Below are 17,719 nucleotides of genomic sequence, written 5' to 3' on the forward strand. Positions count from 1 at the left end.
CATCCATTTGATGGAAGAGAACACGGGAGGAAGAATTACACAAAAGAGGAAAGGCTGAACACTGCCTCAAGAGAATCCTAGGAAATTGCTGCCAAATGGATACATATTAAAACAGACAAACACTAAAACCTTCATATTAAAACTACTGTAAAGCATGTTTAATCCATCCATAATAATAAAACACAGAAGGAAAATACGTACAATTGCCAAGTCAAAGACAGAACCACTTACAATTTTTTTCATTTTACAGTAGTGCAAAAGTAACACGGGATCAGTAGGGACTAACTGCAGCCATGAGTTTCAATCTCTTGTCAGGTGGAGGAGCCTGTCTCATAGTGTCCGTCAATGTCAATAAGATGTCCTTCATCCTCGTGATGGCAAGGGTAAACATCGATAACCAAAGGGCACGGTGTCATCAGCATTTCTTAGACACAGGTTTAAATTAGTTCTATGAAGTAATTGATATTTAATTTCAAAATAGGTTTTGTGCAAGATGAATGTGCACTACTCTTTGATATTGTGTTTTTAGTTGTGTGGTAGAGGAGACTAACCTTTGATGTGCAAGATATATTAAATGCATTTTTGGATTTATAGGATTTTCAGCTAACAATGCATTTATCAGGACATCTCATCACTATGACATAGAACTTCCACAAAAGAATACAGCAAACTTTTTGTTAAAAGCTATGCAAATTAAAAGTCAATAACATGACTATTTACCTAGAAAGAATTTTAAATTTACCTAGTATGCCCTTCATCACTAAATATCTCTTTAGATATAAATTTTAAAATATTCTGGTTTCTTTAGAAAAGGTCTTATACCACTGAAGTAAAATAAAGTAAAAAATAAGACACAAATTATTAGATATGATTTATTGATTTGTTTAGTGATTTATGTAAAGCACTGCTTGTACTGCCTATTTGCCAAGCATGACTTCACTTGCTACCTGAAACATAATGACCTAAAGAAATAGCTGGAACAGTGGGTCTTTGCTGTTAACAACCTGCTGACTGCCACATAAGGCTCTGCAAATTCTTGATTGCTTCCATGCCACCTTGTGATTTCAGAGTACAAAATGAGACTACAAAGTGGACCTGGGATAGAAGCCTTTCAGGAGCTGTCCTGGCTTCAATCCCCTAGTAACAACTCTTCTCTTCCACTCTCATTGGTGTCGAGGTGCTATCCCACAAAGAACCCCACAACACCACAACCAGTGCCTCCTCGAATTCACTATGTAGCCACACATTCGTCCCAGACTCAGAAATGTTGCTGTCTTCACCTCCAGAGTGCTGGGATTACAGGCAGGAACCCCTACACTCACTTCTATATAAATGAAATTAGAGAGGATTCATTACCAAAGCATCTACAGAGAAACCTACATCACAATTTTTTTATGAACAATTTGAATAAATACTTTAGAATTTAAATACAAAAAAAAATGCTGACTCTTCTTATTTGATTAAGGTAAAGGAAGCAATGTATTTTAGGGACACACAATTTCCAAAACGCAAATGGATCCTAAAGATAATGAAAATAAAGGAAAAGTGGCAATTGGAGATGGAGACAGTTCAGCTGCTGAAGCGCTCACATTCTAAGTGTGAGGACCCAAGTGCAATCCTCAGCAGCCACATATTGGAGCTGCCCCACATTCCCGGCAATGGAGAAGTGGAAGCAGGGATGTTTGGACTTGGTGACTAGCCAGCCTAGACTACTCAGCTATTTCCGGGCCAGTAAAAGACAGTCTGGAAAGCAAAGGGACAATGCCTGAGGTTACCCTCTGCCTCTGGCGTCCACACTCACATAAACACTCCCTACACACACACACACACACACACACACACACACAGAGGGGGGGGCGGGCTATAGGCAATCAAAGCAAAATAAATGAAAGTTATTAAGTTGCATTTGAAACAAAAAGGCATTAAATAAAAGGCATTTTATAATCCATTGAAGATGGATTATAAAATAAGATACATTCTATAAACTCCAGGGAAACCACTACAACATTTTGAATTGGGTGTAAAATAATGAATTAGCATCAAAGAGATAAGAGTCATAAATAATCCAAAAGCAAGTGGTAAAACACAGAAGGAAAACAAGTAAAACACGATTGGATCAAGTAGGAAACAACTAGAAAGATGATGCCTTGTCATTCTGAGTTATTTTAAATAGAACACAGGTGAAAAAAAGGTTTTGATCATGAATATGCTGCATCCAACAAATACGATATCTAAAAAGTTACAAAAACATAACTTAGAAACAAAACATGGAAATGCATATTCAATCCTCAGTAAATCTAACTGAAACACAACTATAAAATAAATTATCCCACAGTGTTAATATCAGATTTGTGACACACATTCAGCTTGGAAGCCAAGAACATATGACACTCTGCAACTTCTTCTAGGTTCAACAACTAGATTTTATCTCTCCCTGCCCTGTGAGCTCACAGAGCTACATCAGCCCTCCTCTTTTGTAGCCCTAGCTGGCTTCAAACTCACAGAGACAGAGATCTGTCTGCCTTTGTCTCCCAAGCACCAGGGTCAAAATGTGCATCACCATGCCCTGCCTTCAGGATGGTTTTCAAATTACTTTCATGGTTAGGTGGAGGCCTTTGACTAAGTATTGCCAGTGAAACAACACGTGTCCCTTATGGTTGCAAGTCCCTACTCTTTAAAGAATCAAAAAGCCCCTTATTTCCTCTTTCACAGCATAAAGCAATGCTGGAGATGATGCATAGAGATGATAGCATATTCATGCAACCCAGTTCTTGAAAGAAGAATCACAAGGAAGGTGCCATAGTGACCTACTGACACATGAAAAAACAAAAACAAAAAAAACAGCAAAACGAAGAGCACTCTGTTACTCAACTAGAACAAAGATTCAGGTAAACAGGAACCTTGGGCCGCATCAGGACAGTTGTCTGTTTTGATAAATGAATAATATTGAATACGTTTGTTTTGTATACCATCTGGGATGCTTCTAGACTGCACTGGCAAAGCCAAGTGGTAACAACAGGTGCTGTAAGGCTGCAAATAAAGACATACTTGTCATCTGGCCCATTAAAACACAGCTACAGCTAGGGTAAGGGTAATAAAACATGTGTAGGATAGAAAATTTAAGGAAAGTCCTAGAGGGCAAACTTAACGTTAGTGCCTGGTATTGGGAACACCAATTCCAAAGCAAAATATGGATATAAAAAAGAAGAATGAGTTGTATAAACGACATTTAATACTATATAGGATATCACAAGGATAAATCATCATATGGTACAAGCAAGCATTATATTTAGATTTTAATGTTATTTATTATGAACCATGATATTACTTTGCTTAATATTATAAGGTATATCATAAGCATTTATGAGAATATCACAACCAAACAATCAAACCCATTTTAATACAATTAACATATACTAGTTATGGTGATATTTTATTTGTACTGAAATGTGATTTTATTTGTATGTTAATAAATAAAGTTGCCTGGGGGGTCAGAGCTAATAGCAAAGCATAGCAGAGCTGGGCGTTGGTGGCGCATGCCTTTAATCCCAGCTCTTGGGAGGCAGAGCTAGGCGGATCTCTGTGTGCTCAAGGACACAGCCAGCATGGAAACACACGCCTTTAATCTCAATATCAACCATAGAAGACCTGGCGGTCTGTACAGACAGGCAGTGACGAGGCGGTCATGTGGTTGGGTTTACAACCAATGAGAAGGCAGAACAGAAAGTCTATATAAAGACAAACACACAGGAATTAGGTCTCTTGGCTGAAGAGGATAGCTGCAGCAGGCGGGTAAGGCTCTTAGCTCTGACCTCTTGGGCTTTCATCTTTACATTGGCTCTGTGTTTCTTATTTAATAAGACGGTTACTTCTACAACTAGTAATAAAATTACTACCTAGACTCACTAAATAGTATAAATGGTTACCTTCATGCTTTATTCATATCTAAAATATTTTAAAATAACTTCATAACAAATTGTTCAATATTATAATGTGCTCCTTTTCCAGCAGGTGTAATGGTGGAATATACTGAGTTTATCCTCCAGAACCACTGAATCTACATATTATACCATGAAGACAACTTAAAAAATGGACACTTGGCACTACAAGGGAATGATGCCTCATTAGGCAAGAATTTATTGCATCTGAGAGGCAGCATTTGACAAATTAATTATATCTCCCCTTAACAAGCACCTCTGCTCAAATCCCTGTGGCATGTCCAAAGAGAATATGTCTCTGGCAACAGCCACATTGCCGGTAATAAACCCTAACATATTCCTCTGTAGCCTCATTTTGCTTTGAAAGTATAGTACAAGGAATGTGGCGAAACTTTTCCCTTATGGTCTATTTACTAAATTGCTTCTAGGGTGTTTAGTATTGTTTGTTTGTTTGTTTGTTTGTTTGCTGCTGTTAGTTTTATTGGTTTGGGTTTGGGGATTTGAGAACAGGGTCTCATTAAATTCCATGTTTGCTTCAAATTTTCTGTCACCAAGTGTAAGGTTTACAAGAGAACAAGACCACCAGAACCATATTGAGGCCAAAGAATAAAGCTTTATTGAGGTACAGACTGCCAGGCTGTCTCCAAGAGAAGGGAAAGCATCAGGGCCAAAAGGGAGTCTGGACTTTCATAGGATAGTTTAAGTCAGGTGGGAGAGAGTGAGAAACTGTTGCAAACAAAGGAACTGTTGTAAGCTGAAAGGGGACCTCTGGTCATTAAGATAAAAGGATGCTGTGGGGGTTAAGATAACAGGATGCTGTTGTCAGACTGCTCTCAGAAAGATAAAGGTCAGATTCCTGAGATGTGCAGAACATGCAGTTTCTATTTCCCCTAAGGGGCTGGTTTCCTCTTGGCCAGGGACTTAGGCCAGCCTAATTGATTATAAAGGTGTTGATGGCCTCCTCTAGCTACTTTCTGCTGATCAGGGGTACTGGAGTCTAGGGACAGAAGGGCTGGGCATGGCTTGTCCAAATTATAGAGTGCCCTCTGCTTCAGGAAAGCCTAAGGGCTGATATGGGGTGGAAGATAGACATGTTAGGAAAAGTCTGTTAAAAGTATGATGGGTGATTTGTTTACCTGGTTTAGAATGCATGTGTGGAGGCATAAGACTAAGAGGCACAAGGAATGTGCAGTATCTATTTCTCTGAAATGGTTTGTGCCCTCCTAGGCAGGTGTTGGTCCAGCCTAACACCAAGGATAGCCTAGAACTCCTGATTCTTCTGCCTCAACCTCCCAAGGACTGGGATTACAGGTGTATGCCTCCATACCTGCCCAAGCTTTGAATGATGGTAAGTAAAAAAGGCAGATGTTTAGGACCCAGGTCATGGTGGATGTGATCTCCAATTTTTATATCTTCTGCATCGATAATTTGATGATCCCTCATTTCAAGGTCCATGGTAGATGTGCTTTTACCTGAGCTTAAGGACAATACTATAAGAAAGTTGCTGTGAGTAAGGAGCAGAAGTTCCTAGATAAAGCCAGAACCCTCAGCAGATGTTTGAAATCAACCCTCCACCACTGTTCAGTAGTTCTTGATCCAGATGTCTGGGAATAGCCTGGAAGCAGGCAGAGGAATAATAGCGTCTCACCTTCGAGGCCTGGATCTCCAGGACTCCCTGTGCTTCAAAGCCATACACAGCAGTGTCTTTCAAGACTTCACAGGCAAAAGCTAGACTTTCTTTCATTCATTCATTAATTCATTCATTCATTCATTCATCAGTTTACTGATTTATATTATTCAACTTCTTTTTTTTTCATTTTTCTTTATTAAGAAATTTTCTACTCACTCTACATACTGCCCACAGATCCCACCTCCTCCTTCCTCCCACTCCCAGGCCTCTCTCCCAAGCCACCCCACATCTCCCAAATCAAGGTCTCCCATGGGGAGTCAGCGGAGCCCGGAATATTGAGCCTAGGCAGGTCCAAGCCCCTTCCCACTGCAACAAGGCTGCTTCTATAGCATTTCCTCTGTGATTAGAGCATTCCATCCTGCATGGCAACTTTTTAAGACAAAAGATAAACAACTCAAAACAGCTTTAGGAAGTCCCTGAAACCAACCAGATTCACTAGGTCCCCTCCTTCCCAAGAGTAAACAATAAGATGGCTGAGAGGCTGAGAATCACTCTCAGACAAGCTGAGCTGCAAAGAAGGGTCTCAGACAAGACAAGCCATCTGGAAAGAAGCAGAAACCAGCTGAGCTGCTTGGAAGAGGTGTAGACCAACCAACTGAGCCACTCAGGAGGGACACTCTGCAACCTGCTGAGCCATCTGCCCAGTGTGCTCCAGGTTTTCTAGCTTTTGTGAGCTGTCATTCATGCTTGGTGAGCTTTGGTGATGCAGCTTCCTTGAGCCCTGAGCTGTCTTTGGAGATGCAGCTTGTCATTTTTGCTCCTTCAAATAACTCCTCACCCATATTCTTTTAAGTAACCCCAATACAACTCATTGGCTCACCAAATTGGACTTTGGTGATACCCGTACTTTGGTGTGTCGTGAGCTACCTAGCTGGGGTGAATAGATGTGTGTTTTGCACCTCCCCAGGAAAATTCTTTCATACAACATAAAAAGGACTTTTCGGTGCATTTTTATATGAAAGCCTGGGATAAAATCTTTGAAAGAAAAAAAGGTTAAGACATCATCCACATCTCTAGGAAGACAAAGAGGAAGGAAATGATCCATCTCTTCAGCCTTGTTGTTGCGTGTGGCCATTTCAGTTTAATTCCTCCATAGCTCTGTCATTTTACATTTAAAGTAACAGTGACTCAAAGAGTTATACATACAGACTTGGAGTTTTCACATTAATATAAACACATTTTTGTTCTACAATATTAAATGTATTGGATAATAAACTCATAAACTGCATCAATTCTATTGGCTATAATTTTTGCCAAGTAGTTATAATTTTCCTTGATGTGTTTTCATAGGCAAGAACAGATCCTCTTATTCCAAGATTAATTAATAATATTAACTCTCATACCATATACTACACATCACACAATTAATAGATGATGGATAGATAGGTTGATAGAGATAGATAGATAGATAGATAGATAGATAGATAGATAGAGATAGACAGACAGATAGATAATTATATGTATGGTTATATAATAACTATAAAAGGTTTAAATGTTAAAGAGGTTGCAAAGTTCGAGGAATTCTGACTGGAGACAGAGAGGTAATAGAGCTGCCAAGAAAATCACTGAAGATGGTTAGATATTAACAAAGCCCTGAAGATAGCTTCTGGAATTAAGCAGAGCTGAGCCTCGGGGTCTCAAGGTTGAGCCAGGTACAGGACTGAGTCTAGCTGCACAGGAATAGACTGGTGGAGAACAGGCAGAGGTCTGAAAGGACAAAAATATGAATAGAGAGATGGCAAGCTGAACGGAGGGCATCAAGCAGTGGAAACTGGTCTAAGCTGAAGCTTTTGGACAAGTTAGAAGTTTTCTGTTTGTTGTCCCCTTTGTGTACACACAAGTGGTCAAAGGACAGGACAGTGAAGCAGTGATACTCAAAGAGTTAAGTTGTCTCCTCCTTATGGGGTCCATGAGAACATTTTCTACCTCTCATCACTAGTGCATTAAATAAATTCTCAGGCCTGGATTTGAGAGATAGATAGATAGATAGATAGATAGATAGATAGATAGATAGATAGATAGATAGATAGATATGGATAGATAGATATAGATAGGTAGATAGATGGATAGATAGATAGATAGATAGATAGATAGATAGATAGATAGATAGATATAGATAGATAGATAATATATTTGTGTAGACTATGAATGTGTAGACTATGTAGATGTGCACACATATGTATGTGGAGGTACATTCATCTACTCCAGTGCACCTGGAGGCCAGAAGTTGACATCAGCATGTCTTCTTTACTATCTTCTATTTTTATTTTTCTCTTTTTTTCTAGGCAGAGTTTCTCACTGAACCTGAGGCTCACTGTATCAGCAACTCTAGCTTGCCAACAAGTCCCAGGGATCTTCCTGTTTCTTCTGACCCCAGCCCTGGGGTCACAGAGATGCTCTGGCTTTCACATGGCTGCTGGAGATTTGAAATCAGGTTTTTATGCTTGTTTGTCAAGCCCTTTACCCACTGGTCCATCTCCCCATACCTGGTAGGTTTTATTTTTTTTCTTAAATATTCTTTTTTTTTAGTTTTTTTATTTTAAGATTAATTTCTCTTTTCTCGATCCTCTCTCCATAACCTCCCACATGCCCCTCCTGGTCTCTCTCAAATTCCTGACCTCTTTTTTCATTAATTCCTAAATATGACCTGATCAATCCATATAATATTACTTGTATGTATGTTTTCAGGGTTCACCATTTGGTAATGAATAGCCAGTTGGTGTGTTCTTCCTTGGGAAAGGTTATTTCTTCCACTCTCAGTACTCCTTATTTGCCTGTAACTCTTTGTGTAAAGTTGATGCTTTTAATGTGTCCATGTGCTCCTCTTTTCCCAGTGTACACTGGTAAATTTATCAACTGTGCCTTTTTACTTTTCAGAATGAATTATCAGTGTGTGTCTTGCAGGTGCTGCTTGATGTAGGAGAGGTGATGTTGTCCACCTGCTAAACTAGGTGCAGAGTCATCCTCCCTCTGTCTTTGTCCTCAAAATAGAACCAAACGCAGCTTGTAAAATGGAATTATTCCAGCAAAGCACAGTCTGGAAAACACTGTGTGTCACAATGTTGGCTTGGCTTAGAGCAGGGTAGAGACGCTCAAAATACCAGGCCCCTGGTGTAACCTGAGATCTAATTCCAAAGCTTATTTAATAATACATTATGTTTATAGTTTAGCAAAGCAATGTTTAAAGGATTTGTATGTCAATATTATAAAAAAAAAATGGGAGTATTGTGGAGTTCAGGCAGTGGAAGTCAGTGTAAAATTTTTCCTGACCCAAATATTAGAAGTACCCAGAAGAAAAAGAAAGAGATTTCCAGCTCATGACAAATAATATGAGCCATCTAAGAACAATCAGTGTGTCTTAGTTCAATTTCTATGTGCTGAACAAATAATATATATTGCATGTTTGTGGTAGAAATTAGTTAAATAACCAAACAGAAAAAAGAAAACAGAAAAAGAAGAAAAGGGGAAATGAGAAAACAGTGGCAACAAGGAGAACTCTGGGTTTTGATTTCTTGGATTTGGAAGAGCAAGAAGCAACTACAGTTGCCAGGGTAAACCTCTCTGCAGGCCCTAGGGGACAAATTATTCACTTAATGAATCTCATTCTACTTTCATTTTGTGGTTTCAGTGACTCAAAATTTGCTAAAGACTCATTCTTGTTGGCTTGCTTTTGAGTGAAGGCAAGCTCTGTCAGGAAGGTGTCTGAGCGATAAATATGATGTCCTCTGTTGAAAGGGACTGGAGCAGGGGATTGACCTGGTGAGTGCTGGTGAAGCAGATTCTTGCCAGCCGGGATGACTTGAGAGATCATCATTTGGCTAATTATGGCCAATCACAAGCTCCCTCTAGTCCTCTGTAGATGCAGGTTGCATTCCCATTGTGAACCACACGCCAGGGCTACTAGAAGGCAATCAGTTGACCTAGAATTCTAGACAATAGACCCTGCTACCCTTCCCCAGCAAGTCTGTAGATTAGCACAGGAAGAAAGCCACAAAGTATCTAGATATTTAGATTCAAACTCCTCTTAGGAATCCCAGGGAGGTACTCTCTCTTACCCTTTCCTGATTTTCTTTGTTTGTTTGCTTTGGGTTGGTATTTTAGTTAAGCATGCATAGTTCTTAAGTACCTATGATTTGTTGGACTGTGGAGAAAAAGTATGTTGTGTTGTTGCCTCTTGCCTGTACTTGCAATTGTGATGCCCTGTAGTTTTCATGTGATAGAAGTTGAAGAATTATTATTAAATGCATAAATGAATAGCATTGTACTATCATAAAGCATCTTGTGGTACTTTACACTAGCACTTTAGTTATTGATGATATCATTATTTCAATAAGAAAGACATGGTAAATAGAAACTCACACCAATCAATATTATGCTGAAATACATAGACTGCTTTCCCCCTAAACAAATTCCGTGGCTTTGTCCCCTTTAAAAACAGGCTGTTGTGTCTCACCATCTATTATGTGAGCTTCAATGTGTATCCTATCATTTGCTAATCTATATTCCTTAACTCCACCTGTGAGTCAAGGGATATCTGGGAAGAAGCTGTGCTGTCCACAGTCTAGCCAGGTTCAAGACTACAACTATCCATGATTGGAAACAGTGCAGAAAGAACTCAAATACTGTTGCACAGAAAATACTGAGTCTAATGCAAGGGCAACATTAGGACAAAGGAAAAAAAGAAGCAGAGTTGGCAACTCTGAGTGTCAAATGCCAACAGGGCTATATGATAAAGAACAAGTCACATAGAGCAGCTGTGAAATCCGGCCACGACCAGGAAGGATCAGTTGAGTTACCCCTGTTCAGAGCACATCCAGAAAATTTGAGCATGATTAGGAAGTAAAGCCCAGATAAGCATCTTTCTCCCATGCACCTGTGGTAGAAACACATCTGCCTTCTTCCTGGTCCCATGCTATGCCAAAAGCTGAAGTTTTATATTCTTTTCATAGACATAGTTCCTTTGTAAGTCCCAAGGACCCCCATCTAAACATCCAAGGGCATTTCACCTCTGTTTTTCCTTCTATGAATTTCCTACTCAGCTTCTCCAACTTTCAAGGTTGTACTGAACCTTGGATATTGACAAGCTTTGCTGTAAACTGTTAATTGTTGTTATCCTTGCCTATTCATTTCAAATACTGCATTGTTTGTTTGTTTGCTCATTTATTTATTGTAGTGTATGGGGCAGTGATACTTGATTGGGATTTTTTACTTTCATATGTGTTGGCCTTTATCATATGCCCCTCCCTTTATTAGGCACCTACCACAACCTCTTACTGCCTTTAAGTATTCAGTACTAAAAGGGAAAATTTTAATTCTCATTTAAAGAAAGTAGGAGATCCCACATCGGTATGTCCAACCTGCCCTTCTGTACATCTTTTTTTCCTCACAGTCCTTCATTGCTCTATCTTTTCCAGGCATTTCAGAACATAGATGCTGGGAGCACTTAGTCCCTTTCTCTCCCTACTCCACCTGCCTCTACTTAAATAAGCAAAATCATAGGTCTTCTCTAAATGGCTTATCAACAAAGTGGCCTAAGCATCAGAAATATCCTGTGCCTTGGCCCTTTTCTATTCCTCCTATTAGTTTAAAATGCCCCCCCATTCTGCAAACATATCTGGTGCTGTCTTTGCCCATCTCCAATGACTCGTGTTTTAATAAGAGAAAGAAAAGGAATTTTTCCACAGACAAAGAGACATGGAAGACACACACACACACACACACACACACACACACACACACACACACACACTCACACACACACGGAAGAATACCACAGAAGGACAGTGCAGAGATAGCAGTCATGCACCTCCAAGCCTAGAAGCCTAAAGATTCCCAGCACCAACCAAAGCTGAGGAGGCAGATCCTGAAGGAGCCAGTATGGCTAACTTCAGACTGCCAGCCTGAAGAAATAGGAGTGAATTCATTGATGTATGTAACTCTAGGAAGCTGCTAGTGCAGGTGATCCCCACTACTTACAGACAGTGCAACTCTTGGCAGATCATATTATCCCTAACTCTGAAATGGGGATAGTGATGATATCTATCACCAGAAGTGCTTTGAGAAACAAGTTCAGTCAGGTTATGAAAAAAATACATAATAGCAAGCAGTATAAATACTACTTATTGGAATGATTCTCATGATTTCAGTTATATAAGGAAGAGATCAAGGATGAAGAAAATAAAAAGAAGAGAAGGAGGAGGAAAGGAGGAGGGAAGCAAAGGAAAGGAAGGGAGGAACTGAGCTTTCAGTTTTAAGGTGAAATGTTCTTTCTGCAAATCATTGAATATTTTTATTATTTTAGAAACCTAGTACTTTGTTAATTCTAAACCACTGACTTTTGTTTAAAACACTTCGAAAGGAAGCCAACAAAATTAGTCCTGACACTTAGGTGTGAAGGACTTAAAAAGTAATAGTTAACCAGTTGACCGTTTCTAAGTGCTAAACACTCTTGGTCTCAGAACTCTATGGGCTCATAGAGGGTCACACACGAGAAATTCAAGGTTCCAAGGCTTCAGAATTGGCACAAAGTCACAGTGTCGACCTGGTTCTGACTTCCAAGCCTGCCTATTGTATCACTACTCAGTACTCCTTCACTCACACAAGCGTGGAAACTGGAAAACACACATGCCCCCCACCAGAGTCACCTCCATAGCCTCATGATTCGGGGCTCACTCCTTCCTCTAAAGTCCCCCATTCAGTGGCAGGTGTGTCACCGCCCCTCAGCAACATGCATATCAACGCTGTGATTAACCTGCTGGAGTCTGGGCTGCCACCTCCTCCTTGGGCAATTTTCCAACCATTTAGTGGCATAATTATGAGAAACAAGGATGTAAACATTTCCTCCTGCAGCCTGGGAAGAGGGCCAGAAGACTCAACCTTGGTGAATTCCCTACGGGAAGCTGCTCGGTGGTGACTCTGTAGACTCTGTAGCCTTCTCAGGTGGCAAATTGGGAGGGAGGGAAATTATTTTTGGGCCCCCATTTCCTTGTCACATCAATAGAACCTATACCGATAGCAGACTGAGATTCAGTAATAAGAAAGAATGAAACAACAAATATGCTACAATGCAAGAAAAAAAGACGCGTAATATTGAAGGAAAGAAACCAGTTGCAAAAGACCACATATCACACCAACTCATTTATGTGAAATGGCCAGAGATGTCAACCTACAGGAACAGGAAGTAATTGGTGACTGCCTAGAGGTGATTGAGAAGTGTAAAACATGAATGAGGATGAGCAATCTTAACAGGCAGATCAAGACACTGAAGCACTGGACCACGGTAACAATGCAACTTACTCTCTTTGCTCAAATGCAGTTTAACTGGACCCTTAAAATTTTTTGTGCTATGTTCATTATTACTCATAAGTTTGCTTTAAAAAGCAAACTCAGACTTACTAAAATTTCTGAGATGCAGCTGGAGAGATGGCTCAATGGGGAGTGTTTGCTGTACAGCCGTGAAGACCAGAGTTTGATCCAAACACCCATATAAAAAGCCAAATGTAGCAGCATACTCCTAACACCAAAGAGGCAGAGACAGCAGAATCTTTCTGGTCTGCAGATCTAGCCAAATCCTTAATTTCTCACTTCAGTGAGAGACCTTGTCTCAAAAGCTAAGGCGGAGAGTGATAGAGGAAGACTACATGATACTGACTTTTGCCCTCTACATGCATGCACACACACATGAACGCATACATATATGTACACTACACCATAGACAAGTAGTTAATTGAAATAAAATTCTAGAGTTGATTGCTAATTGGAAATCCTAGAAACAGAAATCAGATACAAAATACCAAATACATTCTTCAAACTGTACAAGGAGATATTTGTTTTGGAAAGTTTTTCAAATGTTACATATTTTCCCTCCTACTTGGGAAATGTACATAGAAAGAGCGGCCATCTGTACTATTACATAATCCATCTGTCTTCTGACAAGACAATACTGAATTGTTTCCCTTGCTTTTTCATGGGAGCCTGGATAGTTAGACTTTAGATCTGAGTCTATAGAGTGAAATAAAAATTAAGTTATTTTATTCTGCTTCCAGTTTACACATTTTATTATGATTGCATTAGCTGCATGCTAGACACTCTGGTAGACAACATCAATATACTTTTAGTCTTTCAACAACCTCAAGGCAGAAAAACTATTAACCTCATAAATGAAGAGCCCCCAAGGAGTTGTCTTTCTTACACAAGATTGCACAACTAATAAAAAACAGAACCAAGATTTTAGTCAGGCTCTTTCAACCTTAAACCACACCACTCTTAGTTCACTTCCAGTCTCAAAGCACAGAAAGCCACTATGCTGTAAAGTTCCCAGAATTGGGGGGGGGGGGAGGAAAGAGTAACACCAAATATAAATCATACCTTTTACTAGATGTCCATCCTATTGAAAATACTGTGCAGTATTTTATATATAAATTGGAGTCGAAATATAACAGTACCCAAGGCCAAGAGTTTAGAATCATGAGAGACTGGCGAAGTCCCTTGGCTAAACAGAAATATAATTCTATTATATGTAATTCAATAAAGAATCTTTGTGTCTTCTCTAAAGTCTATAACTTGATATAGAAAAAAAATATAGGTTTTCTGACAAGAACACAAAACTTTAAACTCTTGGGAATTTATTGTTGGAATGAAGGTTTATTGGCAAAGATCAGAAATTTGTCACTTGTGTGTGTGTGTGTGTGTGTGTGTGTGTGTGTGTGTGTTGTGTTGTGTTGTGTTGAATGAGAAATGGTGCCTATGATGTATAATATTAAAAGTTCATGGGTAACGAGGTACATGCCAGTGGAGCAGAAGCAACTAAGTCAGGTCAAGAAAGAAGCAATTAGAAGATGAGCAATTATGTCCTGGGATGATGCTGAGCTGCTGATCAGACCATGTTTCTGTGACCAACTCATCTCACATCCAAAGCAAGTGTCCAGACTCATATGTGGTCTTTTCCCCAGGCACTGGTATAAGCTATCAGCATCAACTGATAACTGCAGTTATCAAGAGAGGGATCCTTGTATGACAAACATGAATTCACTTTTGGGCGTGGGGGTGAGACAGGGTTTCTCTGTGTTGTTTTGGTGCCTGTCCTGAATCTTTCTCTGTAGACCAGGCTGGCCTCTTTAATCCCGACAATATACAATGAATCAATATATTTTTCCATCAATATGCTCTGAATATATCACCATTACACTAATTTCAGGATTGTATTTTGAGCAAATTCTTAATTCCAAGTTATTTTTCCTGTGACTGGTTCTTCTATGTCTTCGGTCCTATTATGAACAAAATCATGATGCAGGCTTCGACATGAACCAGGCTTTCCACTTTCCCAAGTCAGCAGTGAAAGTGGCCCTGGCAACAATATTCTTACGTCACCAGAGAAATGGCAAATCAGGAGCAATACTAAGGCTGTAGCAGCTAAGCCTGGTTTCCTGAAATTTTCAGAAATTCTAGGGGATTCCCAGAATCTCTTACTTGAATCTTTTGGGGTTTAAGTTAGCTTACATTGATTTGTGGTGCTTGCAATTAAGAGTTCCAGCTGATACACATAATAAAGCCTCAGGGAAGAGAAAGAAGAGGGCCTTGGGGAAATGACAATTGGTAAATCTGCAGCACAGGGTGTGCAGTGAAAACTAGAAGTGATCTCCTGCTGTCACTTGGAGTAATGGATCCACTAAAGACAAGGTTTGCAAGAAACACATGCCTTCTATTATAAAAACCAAATGAAGGGATTAAGAAATTCTGTAGAATGGGGGGATGCTTCAGAGATGAACAACTGAAAGAAATAGTGTGACAGAATCAAAATGGTCTATTCTTGGCTCAAGGCACAGATCAAAAATACAATAAAATAAAAATCAGAAACTCTCTCTGGCTGCAGAAAATAATCTCTTATCTCATGCAGCTGCGGGGCTCAGATAGTTGAAAAAAATGGAACATGGTGTTTGATCCTACAGCTTGCAAAAAACAATATGTCAGATGAATTCACCAGTTCTCTTTGGGGAGGGCAAAGTGCTGATAGGAAAAGACAGAGGAGTCGGAATGGGGCATGGGGAGTCACGGATGGCCCACACCGTATCCTGACACTTCCCATCTGCCATGACTCCCCCAGAGGGGGACCAGAAAAGATTTCTTCCCTGTCATTAAAGTGGATTTTTGCTTAATAGAAAACCTGTGATGACTCAGGTTGTGACATCCGTTTTGGAAAAGGGATCCAGTCATCACCACACACTCTCTGAGTGCAAACACATCACTAAGATTCCACAGAGGATAAGATGGAAACACAGACTGTGGAGTGTAGATGTAACCAACCGTCTTATTAAATAAGAAACACAGAGCTGATTCAGAGAAGAAAGCCAAGAGGTCAGAACTAAGAGCCTCACCCTTCCTGCTTCAGCGATCCTGCTTCAGCCAAGAGAGCTCTCCAAAAAGGGGCCTACTTCCTGTGTGTATGTCTTTATATAGTCTAGCTGTTCTGCCTTCTCACTGGTTGTAAACCCAAACACGTGACTGCCTCGTCACTGCCTGTATGTACCGCCCTCCAGGTCCTTAAAGGCGTGTGCCACCGCCGCCACGCACTTGCTATGGCTCTAATAGCTCTGACCCCCAGGCAACTTTATTTATTAACATATAATTAAAATCACATTTCAGTACAAGTAAAATACCACCACAGTGGAGGCAAAGAATTAGCCACTGCAAAAAAATTAAAGACTTATTACCAGTTTGAAAACCTAGAGAACACAGATAGAAATGGATTTTAAGGGACTCAAAGAAAGGAAGAAAAGGCTAATTCAAAGCTGAGGTGAGTACACTGATATGGTGCTGTTAATGGTATGTCGGCACAAACAACTGGGAATCCTTCTCAATTGTTGCTCAGTTTACTAACCAAAACCTACATTCAACAGTGGTCTTGATTAAATGGAGCTGATTGAGATGCTATGTGTGTTATAATATATACAGTAAAGGATGTCAGATTCAGAGGAAAGAGTGCCAGAATGAACTCACCATGCACCTGCCATACTTTCCTTTCCTAATGAGTCCAAGGGGACCTTCAACTTTGTTCTCCAAAAATGCATTGAAAAGTTATTTTTTTGGAGAACATCAGCATCTTGTAAATTATTGACCATTCTTTTTAACCTGTCAAGGATGGTGTGGAAAGTTGCCACGGTTCACCATGTCTCCCCTATTTCACAGGAAACTCAGAATGTTCTAGGGGCAAGAAAAGCTGGACATCAGAACCTAAGATGTACCCACAAGTGGTTTCTCCATGGAACACACAGAAGGCTTGCCACTTCCGTGGTCTCTCAGAGTCATGTCAGATATACAGCCCTGTGCCATAATCTCGCTTGCAGCCTCCTGATCATCTTGTCGCCCTTAAAGGACACTATCATTGTCTGCAAGGTGATATGTCCATACTAAGAGATGTTATGTAGGCAGGAACTAACAGTCTTCTAAGTGTCCCAGTAGGACCTGGGCAAAAGCTAGTTGTATGTCAGCAACTACACTTTGGAGAGGACAAGTACCTCGCACACCCTGTCATTTCAACACATCTGTTTAGAGTCTGGTGGCAAAATATAACACACTTGGACACATTGTGCTGATCCACTTACCAAATTATAAAAACCCTGGAAACCTAACTCTAGCACTAACAAGCTCTCCTTGTGGCAAGGCCCTGGAGAGATCCCGATCCATTTTGACAAAGCCTGTGGACAGTTCACTGCATAATTCTGGGCATGACCCCAGGAGCACGTGTGCTACCTGCTCTCCTGGCTTTCACTACGCTGGCCATTTTGCTGGCTACCTTTAGTTTCACTTTCTCAGTCATGGATAAAATAGCTGTTACAGAAGGAAAACGTCCCCCTGATGACTCTCCTCTGGGTGAGCCAAAGGGGAAGATGTTCAAAAGTATACAGTGAACCTGATTCAGCCCCTAGAACCTTGGATGTTTTCAGTGTGACCATGAATTCAGGCTTCTTGAGAACAGGATACTGCCTTTCTGACGCACCCTGTGACTGGTCTGAAAGAGTCACAATAGTTCATGATAATATTACAAATTTACATATCTTCTGTAGGGAATGGTTTTAATCACAAGAGTCTAGGA

The sequence above is a fragment of the Peromyscus eremicus genome, chromosome 19, assembly GCF_949786415.1.
Source record: "Peromyscus eremicus chromosome 19, PerEre_H2_v1, whole genome shotgun sequence".
Taxonomy (NCBI): domain Eukaryota; kingdom Metazoa; phylum Chordata; class Mammalia; order Rodentia; family Cricetidae; genus Peromyscus; species Peromyscus eremicus.